The 12,752-nt window shown below is 45.7% G+C and overlaps 1 protein-coding gene across 3 annotated transcripts in view; it reads right to left on the reverse strand.

The window, feature by feature from the left end:
- Positions 1-12,752, reverse strand: part of TAFA5 (TAFA chemokine like family member 5) — a 515,983-nt gene that overhangs the window by 429,650 nt on the left and 73,581 nt on the right. The gene's annotated exons all lie outside the window — the stretch shown is intronic.

Consider the following 12,752-nt stretch of genomic DNA (forward strand, 5'->3'; position numbering starts at 1 on the left):
GTTTTGTTTTAAATGTCCTTTATTATTGTTAGATGCCTTGAGTGCCATTTCTGGGGGTATACATTAAATAATTTATAAATAAATAATCTACTCTAATTTTAAAAGAAGAGAAGGTTAATACCTTTATTAGGACCAACTAAAAGAACTGAAGAGCAACCTTTGTTTTAGTTCTAATAATGGTCCTACCCAATTACTACTTCTGGATTTTTTTTAATGGACAACACGACCACCTGCAATTTTTGTTCTAATTCTATCACTATAACATTCAGAGATTTGAGCATGGCTGTTTGACTTCCAGTGTTCTGTTTTATAGAAACTCAGTATGATCCACCATGAAAAAAGAGTGGAGAGGAAAAACGGGAAATTTCCTTTTTAAAATAATCACATTAGCATGCAGATGTGTCCCCATGGCTTTCTCATGTCAGCTGCCAGAGATAGGACACCCACAAGGGCTAAACAGAAACGAGGAGCCCATCTGTGTGCTTTAGAACTCAGTCATCTGCCAGCAACTATGATCCAATCATTCCATGTTTCTTCCTCCTGGAAAATCTAATTTGAAAAGTAGAAGAACGATGGTGCTCCATGACTGGCATCTGAGCTAACAATGTGTCAGTTGTAGCATAGCTTACAATCTAAGGGAAGGAAACCTTGCCATCCCACTGCCATGGAAGCACTGCCAAGAACATGTTTTTGTCAGGGTCGACTGTAGTGGAGAACACAGTTTGACAAGCAAGCGCCAATGCCATCCTCCTGGTGAAAATCAGTTGCCAATTATGTGGCATGGATGTATCAAGGGAAATTTTCATATTATACAAATTAATTGATAAGTGCCTGCAGGGGAAAGAAAATCCAGGAGTTTACCCACAGCATTCTCATTCTGGCTTAAGAAATTTACCTACTTCACTCTCTGATTAGTCAACATACATAAATGAGGAATGAACAGAATGGATACAGGGAGCTTACTCTGGCTAAGTAATCTAGGGTTTAGTTTTATAGTCTACTACAGCAATTATTGCCACTGTACTCAACAGGTTAGCTAAGACTGAAACAAGAACATATGGAATTACTGCAACTTTTTCAACATTCCACTGATCCTCATGTTCCATTTTATGTCATGAAAGACTCTTCCTAAGTCATTTGTACATCTGAAACTACGGACAGCAAGAGTGTATATGCAAAAGAATGTTAAAGCAGTAAAAAAAAAAGACAAGTGTTAGCAGCCACAAATTAGAAGACAACATTAGTATTTATATTTTATATACAATTCATTATTTTATAACATTATCCATTCCAAGTCTCCAGGGATAGAGTATAATTTAAAATAAGTATTTCCAAGACAGAAAGATGTAATACTGAGTTGATCCAGATTTTGTTTAAGCTTTTCCTACATTATATATTTAGATATGAGAGGAACCTTTACAAGCACACTCCTGACAACTTACAATGCAATCCTAAGCATGTTTACTCAGAAGTAAATCCCACTGCATTCATTGGGGCTTATTTTCTAGTAGTAAGTGATTGCAGCCTGTTAAGGAATATGATTTAATTTACATGGACATGCAGATCACATGCATGCAAACCAAACATACACATGATCTTGTGGCATTGAACTCTGGACACTTAGGAAAACCTGATACCCCTAAAAGCAGAGAGAATTAGAGACCATAACAAGGACTTTGAAAGCAATTCTTTGTTTTATTAAAGAAGAATTTAAAATGAATTAAAATCACACATCAAGGGAATTAGAGCTATAAATACATCTGAGGAATCAGAATCATACATCAACACTGAGAACATAAAAGGTAACCAAGCATTTAAAGTCAATAGTGAAGTTAGGTACACTGGGATGCATAGAAAATCATAGGGATGGACGAAAGTCCCTTACCTGGTCCCACAGCTTGCTTCGCGGTGTGGGGGAGGCGCTCCGTTCCTCCTCTCCTAAATTCTGGCTGGGGGGAGGCACCCCGTCCCTCCGGCCGAAATTCTGGCCCGGGGGGGCGCCCTGTCCCTCTGGCCGCGAATCTCTTCTCCAGCCGGGACGCAAATGGCGGCGGCCATAGCCGCCGCCGTTTGCGTCCCTGCAGTCAGCCGTGATAGGCTACGTAAATGTTTACGTAGCCTATCACGGCTGACTTGGGGGGGGGAAGCACATACGCAAATGGAGGCGCCCATGGGAGCCGCCATTTGCGTTCCTTATTTGGGCACGTGTAGTCTACATAAACATTTATGTAGACTATGGCGAAAATAAGGGCAACGCTATGGAAAACCCAAGGAAAACAACAGAAAGGGAAAGACTAGCGATCTCTTCAAGAAAATCAGAAATCTCAAGGGAATGTTTTGTGCAAAGATGGGCATGATAAAGGACAAAGAAGGCAGGGACCTCACAGAAGCAGATGAGATTAAGAAGAGGTGGAAAGAATACACAGAAGAACTATACAGGAAAGATCTGAATGTCCCTGATTGCCTTGACAGTGCGGTCACTGAACTTGAGCCGAACATCCTAGAGAGTGAAGTCAAGTGGGCTTTAGGAAGCATTAGTAACAACAAAGCTAGTGGAGATGACAGTATTCCAGCTGAGCTATTCAAAATACTAAAAGATGATGCTGTTAAAGTGCTGCACTCAATATGCCAACAAATTTGGAACACTCAACAGTGGCCACAAGACTGGAAAAGGTCAGTTTACATTCCAATTCCAAAGAAGGGCAACGCCAAAGAGTGTTCAAACTACCGCACAACTGCGCTCGTTTCACATGCCAGCAAGGTGATGCTCAAAATCCTACAAGCTAGGCTTCAGCAGTATGCGAACTGAGAACTACCGGAAGTACAAGCTGGGTTTCAAAGAGGCAGAGGAACTAGAGATCAAATCGCCAACATTCGCTGGATCATGGCGAAAGCAAGAGAATTACAGAAAAACATCTATTTCTGCTTCATTGACTACGTTAATCCCTTTGATTGTGTGGATCACAATAAACTCCGGCAAATTCTTAAAGAGATGACAGTACCAGACCACCTTACCTGTCTCCTGAGAAACCTGTACGAGGGTCAAGAAGCAACAGTAAGAACCAGACATGGAACAACCGAGTGGTTCAAAATTGGGAAAGGAGTACAACAAGGCTGTATATTGTCGTCCTGCTTATTTAACTTATATGCAGAGTACATCATGAGAAACGCCAGGTTGGATGAATCACAGGTCGGAATTAAGATTGCCGGGAGAATTATCAACAACTTCAGATACGCAGATGATACCACCCTAATGGCAGAAAGCGAAGAGGATCTATTCTAAAGAGCCTCTTGTTGAGGGTGAAAGAGGAGAGTGCAAAAGCTGGTTTGAAACTCAACATTAAAAAAACTAAGATCATGGCGTCTGGCCCCATCACTTCTTGGCACATAGAAGGGGAAGAAATGGAAGCAGTGACAGATTTTATTTTCTTGGGCTCCAAGATCACCGCAGATGGTGACTGTAGCCATGAAATTAAAAGACGCTTGCTCCTTGGGAGGAAAGCTATGGCAAACCTAGATAGCATAGTAAGAAGCAGAGACATCACCTTGCCAACAAAGATCTGTATAATCAAAGCTATGGTTTTCCCAGGAGTAATGTATGGCTGTGAGAGCTGGACTATAAGGAAGGCTGAGCGCCGAAGAATCGATGCTTTCGAACTGTGGTGCTGGAGAAGACTACAGTCCCCTAGACTGCAAGGAGGTCAAATCAGTCAATCCTAAAGGAAATCAACCCTGAGTGCTCATTGGAAGGACAGATGCTGAAGCTCAAATATTTTGGCCACCTAATGCAAAGAGAAAACTCTCTGGAAAAGACCCTGATGCTGGGAAAGACTGAAGGCAAAAGGAGAAGGGGACAGCAGAGGATGAGATGGCTCGATAGCATCACCGATGCAATGAATATGGACTTGAGCATGCTCCAGGAGAGAGCGCAGGACAGGAAGGCCTGGCGTGCTATGGTCCATGGGGTCACGAAGAGTCGGACACGACTGAACATCTGAACAATAGGGATGTACGAAAGGTACTTACCTTTCGCGGATTATGTTGATGGGGGGGGAGGCGCTCCGTCCCTACCCCCGGAATCCTGGCTGGCCGGCTGTGCTCCGCAGGGATTCTGCGGAGCCGCCGGCCGGCTCCACCAGCAGCCAGACATCCAGCCACTGGCTAGCAGGGACGCAAATGGCAGCGGCCGTAGCCGCTGCCATTTGCGTCCCTCCAGTCAGCCGTGATAGGCTACGTAAATGTTTACGTAGCCTATCATGGCTGACTTAAAAAAAAACAAAAAAAACATGCGTACGCAAATGGCGGCAGCGGCGTTTTTGTTTTTTTTTAAGTCAGCCGTGATAGGCTATGTAAACATTTACGCAGCCTATCACGGTTTTTTTTTAAACTTAGCCGTGATAGGCTACGTAAATCTTTACGTACCCTATCACGTTTTGTTTTTTTTTAACTGGAAATGGCGGAGGCGGCAGCTGGTCGGAAGACCGGCCGCAGCAGCCGCCACCGCTGAACCGCCGCCGCAGCCGCAGCCGCTGCCACCAGGAAGATCCACCCCAGGTAAGTCTCGTCCCGGGGGCGGCGGGGGGGAAGACCGTTCCGCCACTGATTTCGGGGGGTCGAATGCGCTGGCATTCGGCCTCCCAGAGATCCGTGGCGGAATTCTCTGACATCCCTACTGAACAACAACAATAAACTATGCGGACCTTTGTTGTCAGCGTGATGTCTCTGCTCTTCACTATTTTATCTAGATTTGTCATTGCTGTCCTCCCAAGAAGTAAACGTCTTCTGATTTCCTGGCTGCAGTCAGCGTCTGCAGTAATGTTTGCGCCTAGAAATACAAAGTCTGTCACTACCTCCACGTTTTCTCCCTCTATTTGCCAGTTATCAATCAAGCTTGTTGCCATAATCTTGTTTTTGAGGTTTAACTGCAACCCAGCTTTTGCACTTTCTTCTTTCACCTTCGTCATGAGGTTCCTCAGCTCCTCCTCGCTTTCAGCCATCAAAGTGTTATCATCTGCATATTGGAGATTGTTAATGTTTCTTCCAGCGATTTTAACTCCAGCCTTGGCTTCATCAAGCCCAGCATGTCACATGATGTGTTCTGTGTACAGGTTGAATAGGTAGGGTGAGAGTATACAACCCTGCTGTACTCCTTTCCCAATCTTAAACCAGTCTGTTGTTCCATGGTATGTTCTTACTGTTGCTACTTGGTCGTTATACAAATTCCTCAGGAGGCAGACAAGATGACTTGGTATCCCCATACCACCAAGAACTTGCCACAATTTGTGATGATCCACACAGTCAAAGGCTTTAGAATAGTCAATAAAACAGAAATAGATGTTTTTCTGAAACTCCCTGGCTTTCTCCATTATCCAGCGGATAGTGGCAATTTGGTCTCTAGTTCCGCTGCCTCTTTTAAACCCAGCTTGTATATCTGGCAATTCTAGGGGTGTCAGAGAATTTCTCGCCGAAACTTCGGGGGGCCGAGTGCCAACATATTCGGCCCCCCGAAGTAGTTTCGGGGAGAAATTCTCCCCCCCACCCCCCGCCCCCCCAGGATGGGACTTACCTTTCCCGAATGTCGCTCCCGGTGGCGGGTCGCAGCGGCGGTTCGGCAGGGCTTCGACAGGGGCAGGGGCGGCAGCCAGTCTTTCGACCGGCTGCCGCCGCCGCCATTCCAAAAAAAGTAAAAAAAAAAAAACGCCCCCGTGATAGGCTACGTGACGATTAACGTAGCCTATCACGGCTAGATTTGCAAAGTCAGCCGTGATAGGCTACGTAAATCGTCACGTAGCCTATCACGGGTGACTTTAAAAAAAAAAAAAAAAAGCGCGTACGCAAATGGCGGCCCCCATAGGGAGCCGCCATTCGCGTTCCTTATTTGGTCGCTGTAGTCTACGTAAAGATTACGTAGACTACGGCGAAAATAAGGGGAACGCTATTTGCGTTGCCCTTATTTTCGCCGTAGTCTACGTAAATCTCTACGTAGACTACAGCGACCAAATAAGGAACGCGAATGGCGGCTCCCTATGGGGGCCGCCATTTGCGTACGCGCTTTTTTTTTTTTTTTTAAAGTCACCCGTGATAGGCTACGTGACGATTTACGTAGCCTATCACGGCTGACTTTGCAAATCTAGCCGTGATAGGCTACGTTAATCGTCACGTAGCCTATCACGGGGGCGTTTTTTTTTTTTTTTACTTTTTTTGGAATGGCGGCGGCGGCAGCCGGTCGAAAGACTGGCTGCCGCCCCTGCCCCTGTCGAAGCCCTGCCGAACCGCCGCTGCGACCCGCCACCGGGAGCGACATTCGGGAAAGGTAAGTCCCATCCTGGGGGGGCGGGGGGGAGAATTTCTCCCCGAAACTACTTCGGGGGGCCGAATATGTTGGCACTCGGCCCCCCGAAGTTTCGGCGAGAAATTCTCTGACACCCCTAGAATTGCCAGATATACAAGCTGGGTTTAAAAGAGGCAGCGGAACTAGAGACCAAATTGCCACTATCCGCTGGATAATGGAGAAAGCCAGGGAGTTTCAGAAAAACATCTATTTCTGTTTTATTGACTATTCTAAAGCCTTTGACTGTGTGGATCATCACAAATTGTGGCAAGTTCTTGGTGGTATGGGGATACCAAGTCATCTTGTCTGCCTCCTGAGGAATTTGTATAACGACCAAGTAGCAACAGTAAGAACATACCATGGAACAACAGACTGGTTTAAGATTGGGAAAGGAGTACAGCAGGGTTGTATACTCTCACCCTACCTATTCAACCTGTACACAGAACACATCATGTGACATGCTGGGCTTGATGAAGCCAAGGCTGGAGTTAAAATCGCTGGAAGAAACATTAACAATCTCCAATATGCAGATGATAACACTTTGATGGCTGAAAGCGAGGAGGAGCTGAGGAACCTCATGACGAAGGTGAAAGAAGAAAGTGCAAAAGCTGGGTTGCAGTTAAACCTCAAAAACAAGATTATGGCAACAAGCTTGATTGATAACTGGCAAATAGAGGGAGAAAACGTGGAGGTAGTGACAGACTTTGTATTTCTAGGCGCAAACATTACTGCAGACGCTGACTGCAGCCAGGAAATCAGAAGACGTTTACTTCTTGGGAGGACAGCAATGACAAATCTAGATAAAATAGTGAAGAGCAGAGACATCACGCTGACAACAAAGGTCCGCATAGTTTATTGTTGTTGTTCAGTAGGGATGTCAGAGAATTCCGCCACGGATCTCTGGGAGGCCGAATGCCAGCGCATTCGACCCCCCGAAATCAGTGGCGGAACGGTCTTCCCCCCCGCCGCCCCCGGGACGAGACTTACCTGGGGTGGATCTTCCTGGTGGCAGCGGCTGCGGCTGCGGCGGCGGTTCAGCGGTGGCGGCTGCTGCGGCCGGTCTTCCGACCAGCTGCCGCCTCCGCCATTTCCAGTTAAAAAAAAACAAAACGTGATAGGGTACGTAAAGATTTACGTAGCCTATCACGGCTAAGTTTAAAAAAAAACCGTGATAGGCTGCGTAAATGTTTACATAGCCTATCACGGCTGACTTAAAAAAAAACAAAAACGCCGCTGCCGCCATTTGCGTACGCATGTTTTTTTTGTTTTTTTTTAAGTCAGCCATGATAGGCTACGTAAACATTTACGTAGCCTATCACGGCTGACTGGAGGGACGCAAATGGCAGCGGCTACGGCCGCTGCCATTTGCGTCCCTGCTAGCCAGTGGCTGGATGTCTGGCTGCTGGTGGAGCCGGCCGGCGGCTCCGCAGAATCCCTGCGGAGCACAGCCGGCCAGCCAGGATTCCGGGGGTAGGGACGGAGCGCCTCCCCCCCCATCAACATAATCCGCGAAAGGTAAGTACCTTTCGTACATCCCTATTGTTCAGATGTTCAGTCGTGTCCGACTCTTCGTGACCCCATGGACCATAGCACGCCAGGCCTTCCTGTCCTGCGCTCTCTCCTGGAGCATGCTCAAGTCCATATTCATTGCATCGGTGATGCTATCGAGCCATCTCATCCTCTGCTGTCCCCTTCTCCTTTTGCCTTCAGTCTTTCCCAGCATCAGGGTCTTTTCCAGAGAGTTTTCTCTTTGCATTAGGTGGCCAAAATATTTGAGCTTCAGCATCTGTCCTTCCAATGAGCACTCAGGGTTGATTTCCTTTAGGATTGACTGATTTGACCTCCTTGCAGTCTAGGGGACTGTAGTCTTCTCCAGCACCACAGTTCGAAAGCATCGATTCTTCGGCGCTCAGCCTTCCTTATAGTCCAGCTCTCACAGCCATACATTACTCCTGGGAAAACCATAGCTTTGATTATACAGATCTTTGTTGGCAAGGTGATGTCTCTGCTTCTTACTATGCTATCTAGGTTTGCCATAGCTTTCCTCCCAAGGAGCAAGCGTCTTTTAATTTCATGGCTACAGTCACCATCTGCGGTGATCTTGGAGCCCAAGAAAATAAAATCTGTCACTGCTTCCATTTCTTCCCCTTCTATGTGCCAAGAAGTGATGGGGCCAGACGCCATGATCTTAGTTTTTTTAATGTTGAGTTTCAAACCAGCTTTTGCACTCTCCTCTTTCACCCTCAACAAGAGGCTCTTTAGAATAGATCCTCTTCGCTTTCTGCCATTAGGGTGGTATCATCTGCGTATCTGAAGTTGTTGATAATTCTCCCGGCAATCTTAATTCCGACCTGTGATTCATCCAACCTGGCGTTTCTCATGATGTACTCTGCATATAAGTTAAATAAGCAGGACGACAATATACAGCCTTGTTGTACTCCTTTCCCAATTTTGAACCACTCGGTTGTTCCATGTCTGGTTCTTACTGTTGCTTCTTGACCCTCGTACAGGTTTCTCAGGAGACAGGTAAGGTGGTCTGGTACTGTCATCTCTTTAAGAATTTGCCGGAGTTTATTGTGATCCACACAATCAAAGGGATTAACGTAGTCAATGAAGCAGAAATAGATGTTTTTCTGTAATTCTCTTGCTTTCGCCATGATCCAGCGAATGTTGGCGATTTGATCTCTAGTTCCTCTGCCTCTTTGAAACCCAGCTTGTACTTCCGGTAGTTCTCAGTTCGCATACTGCTGAAGCCTAGCTTGTAGGATTTTGAGCATCACCTTGCTGGCATGTGAAACGAGCGCAGTTGTGCGGTAGTTTGAACACTCTTTGGCGTTGCCCTTCTTTGGAATTGGAATGTAAACTGACCTTTTCCAGTCTTGTGGCCACTGTTGAGTGTTCCAAATTTGTTGGCATATTGAGTGCAGCACTTTAACAGCATCATCTTTTAGTATTTTGAATAGCTCAGCTGGAATACTGTCATCTCCACTAGCTTTGTTGTTACTAATGCTTCCTAAAGCCCACTTGACTTCACTCTCTAGGATGTTCGGCTCAAGTTCAGTGACCGCACTGTCAAGGCAATCAGGGACATTCAGATCTTTCCTGTATAGTTCTTCTGTGTATTCTTTCCACCTCTTCTTAATCTCATCTGCTTCTGTGAGGTCCCTGCCTTCTTTGTCCTTTATCATGCCCATCTTTGCACAAAACATTCCCTTGAGATTTCTGATTTTCTTGAAGAGATCGCTAGTCTTTCCCTTTCTGTTGTTTTCCTTGGGTTTTCCATAGCGTTGCCCTTATTTTCGCCATAGTCTACATAAATGTTTATGTAGACTACACGTGCCCAAATAAGGAACGCAAATGGCGGCTCCCATGGGCGCCTCCATTTGCGTATGTGCTTCCCCCCCCCAAAGTCAGCCGTGATAGGCTACGTAAACATTTACGTAGCCTATCACGGCTGACTGCAGGGACGCAAATGGCGTTTTTTGCGTTGCCCTTATTTTCGCCGTAGTCTACGTAAATCTTTACGTAGACTACAGCGACCAAATAAGGAACGCAAATGGCGGCTCCCTATGGGGGCCGCCATTTGCGTACGCGCTTTTTTTTTTTTAAAGTCACCCGTGATAGGCTACGTGACGATTAACGTAGCCTATCACGGCTGACTTTGCAGATCTAGCCGTGATAGGCTACGTAAATCGTCACGTAGCCTATCACGGGGCGTGTTTTTTTTTTTTTTACTTTTCTGTTGATGTTCGCTGCCGGGGAGACGGGGCGCTTCTCCCCGGCCTGAATTTCGGCCGAGGGCGAGGCAGGAAGCCTCCCCCCCTGGCCTGAATTTCAGGCGGGCGAGGCGGGAAGACACCCCCTGCTCGCATGAACTTCGGGGGGAGAAGCAAAGCGCCTCCCCCCCACCGTGAAAAAAGCTGCGGGACAAGGTAAGTCCCTTTCGTACATCCCTAGGCAATTCTCGTTGCATGAATTGCTGGAGTCTACCTTGCAAGATCTTGAGCATTACCTTACTGGCATGTGAAATAAGTGCCACTGTTCAATAGTTTGAACATTCTTTGGTGCTTCCCTTTTTCGGTATGGGGATATAGGTTGATTTTTTCCAATCTGTTGGCCATTCTTGTGTTTTCCAAATTTGCTGGCATATGGCATGCATCACCTTGACAGCATCATCTTGCAAGATTTTAAACAGCTCAGCTGGGATACCGTCGTCTCCTGCTGCCTTGTTATTAGCAATGCTTCTTAAGGCCCATTCAACCTCACTCTTCAGGATGTCTGGCTCTAGCTCACTGACCACACCATCAAATCTATCCCCGATATTATTATCCTTCCTATACAGATCTTCCGTATATTCTTGCCACATTTTCTTGATCTCTTCTGCTTCTGTTGTTAGGTCCTTGCCAGCTTTGTTTTTGATCATACCCATTTTTGCCTGGAATTTACCTCCAATGTTTCTAATTTTCTGGAAGAGGTCTCTTGTCCTTCCTATTCTATTATCTTCTTCCACTTCCGTGCATTGCTTGTTTAAAAATAATTCCTTATCTCTTCTGGCTAACCTCTGGAATTTTGCATTTAATTGGGCATATCTCCCCCTATCACTGTTGCCTTTTGCTTTCGTTCTTTCTTGGGCTGCTTCCAGTGTCTCAGCAGACAGCCATCTTGCCTTCTTGGTTTTCTTTTTCTTTGGGACCTTTTTTGTTGCCGCCTCCTGAACAATGTTGCGAACTTCTGTCCATAGTTCTTCCGGGACCCTATCTACTAAATCTAGTCCCTGAAATCTATTCTTCACCTCCACTGCATATTCATGAGGAATATTAGTGAGCTCATATCTAACTGATCTGTGGGTCTTCCCTATTCTCTTTAGTCTGATTCTAAATTGTGCAATAAGAACTTTGTGATCTGAACTACAATCAGATCCAGGTCTTGTTTTTACCGACTGCATAGATGTCCGCCACCTTTGGCTACAAAGGATGTAGTCAATCTGATTTCGGTGTCGACCGTCTGGTGAAGTCCATGTATAAAGTCGTCTCTTAGGTTGTTGGAAGAGAGTGTTTGTTACGCACAGTGAGTTGTCTTGGCAAAATTCTATCAGCCTATGTCCTGCTTCATTTTGTTCTCCCAGACCATGCTTGCCTGTAATTCCAGGTGTCGTTTGACTACCCACCTTAGCATTCCAGTCTCCTGTAATGAAAAGAACATCTTTTTTTTGGCGTACTATCCAGTAGATGCTGCAGATCCTCATAGAACTGATCTACTTTTGCTTCTTCAGCATCTGTGGTTGGGGCGTATATTTGGATCACTGTGATGTTAAATGGCTTACCCTGAATTCGAATTGAGATCATTCTGTCATTTTTTGGATTGTATCCAAGCACTGCTTTAGCCACTTTATTATTAATTATGAAGGCTACTCCATTTCTTCTGCAGTCCTCTTGTCCACAGTAGTAGATCTGGTGGTCATTTGATGTGAAGTGGCCCATTCCAGTCCATTTCAGTTCATTGACACCCAAAATGTCTATATTTAATCTTGACATCTCCCCAATAACCACACCCAATTTGCCCTGGCTCATAGATCTTACATTCCAGGTTCCTATGGTGTGTTGATCTTTAGAACATCGCATTCATCGTTCACCACCAGCACCATCAGCTGCTAGCTGTCCTTTCGGCTTTGAGCTAGCATCACATCTGGGGCTAGTTGAACTTAGCCTCTGTTCCTCCCCAGTAGCTTTTTGACCATCTTCAGACCTGGGAGTCCCACCTTCCGATGGTATACCGACATATCTCTGGTTGTACTGATCCATTTAGTTTTCATGGCAAGAATACTGGGATGGGTTGCCGTTTCCTTCCCCAGAGATCGTATTTAGTCTGACCTCTCTGCCATGACCTTCCCGTCTTGGATGTTCCTTCACGGTTTAGCTCACGATATCATTGAGGTGCTCTAGCTCCAGCACCATGCCTGCTTATATAAATTTGGGTTTTCAGGGTCTTACTGCTTTAAAAGACATTGAATTCTTTATTTTTCCTTCTATTAAAACAAGGTATAATCAGTGTAAAATATTTCATGGTGGGGCTTCTGTTGTTGTTGTCCTGAGGCGAGATCTGAAATTTGCAAATGTTGACACCGAGGAATTAAGGCAATCAGAGCACAATGGCTGGCCAGAAAGTTGTATGCAAGAAATCTGTAGCTTGGGATGTGCAAGGCCTCAATATCCTATGGAACCTGCTTTACTGCTCTTCTCCAAGACCAAAAAACCCTAGCCCCCCCTTCCAGATACAAGCCATATCTTCCCCAAACAGCAGAATTGGGGGAGGGGGTGCTTTGTAACAAGCCTTACAGTGCAATCCTATACATGTCTACTTAGAAATAAGCCCCAATTCAATGGCCTTTACTCTCAGATAAGTGAATATAGGATTGTGGCCT

The sequence above is a fragment of the Heloderma suspectum genome, chromosome 7, assembly GCF_057233095.1.
Source record: "Heloderma suspectum isolate Gila_16-S chromosome 7, 16-S_ref, whole genome shotgun sequence".
NCBI classification, from domain to species: Eukaryota; Metazoa; Chordata; class Lepidosauria; order Squamata; family Helodermatidae; genus Heloderma; species Heloderma suspectum.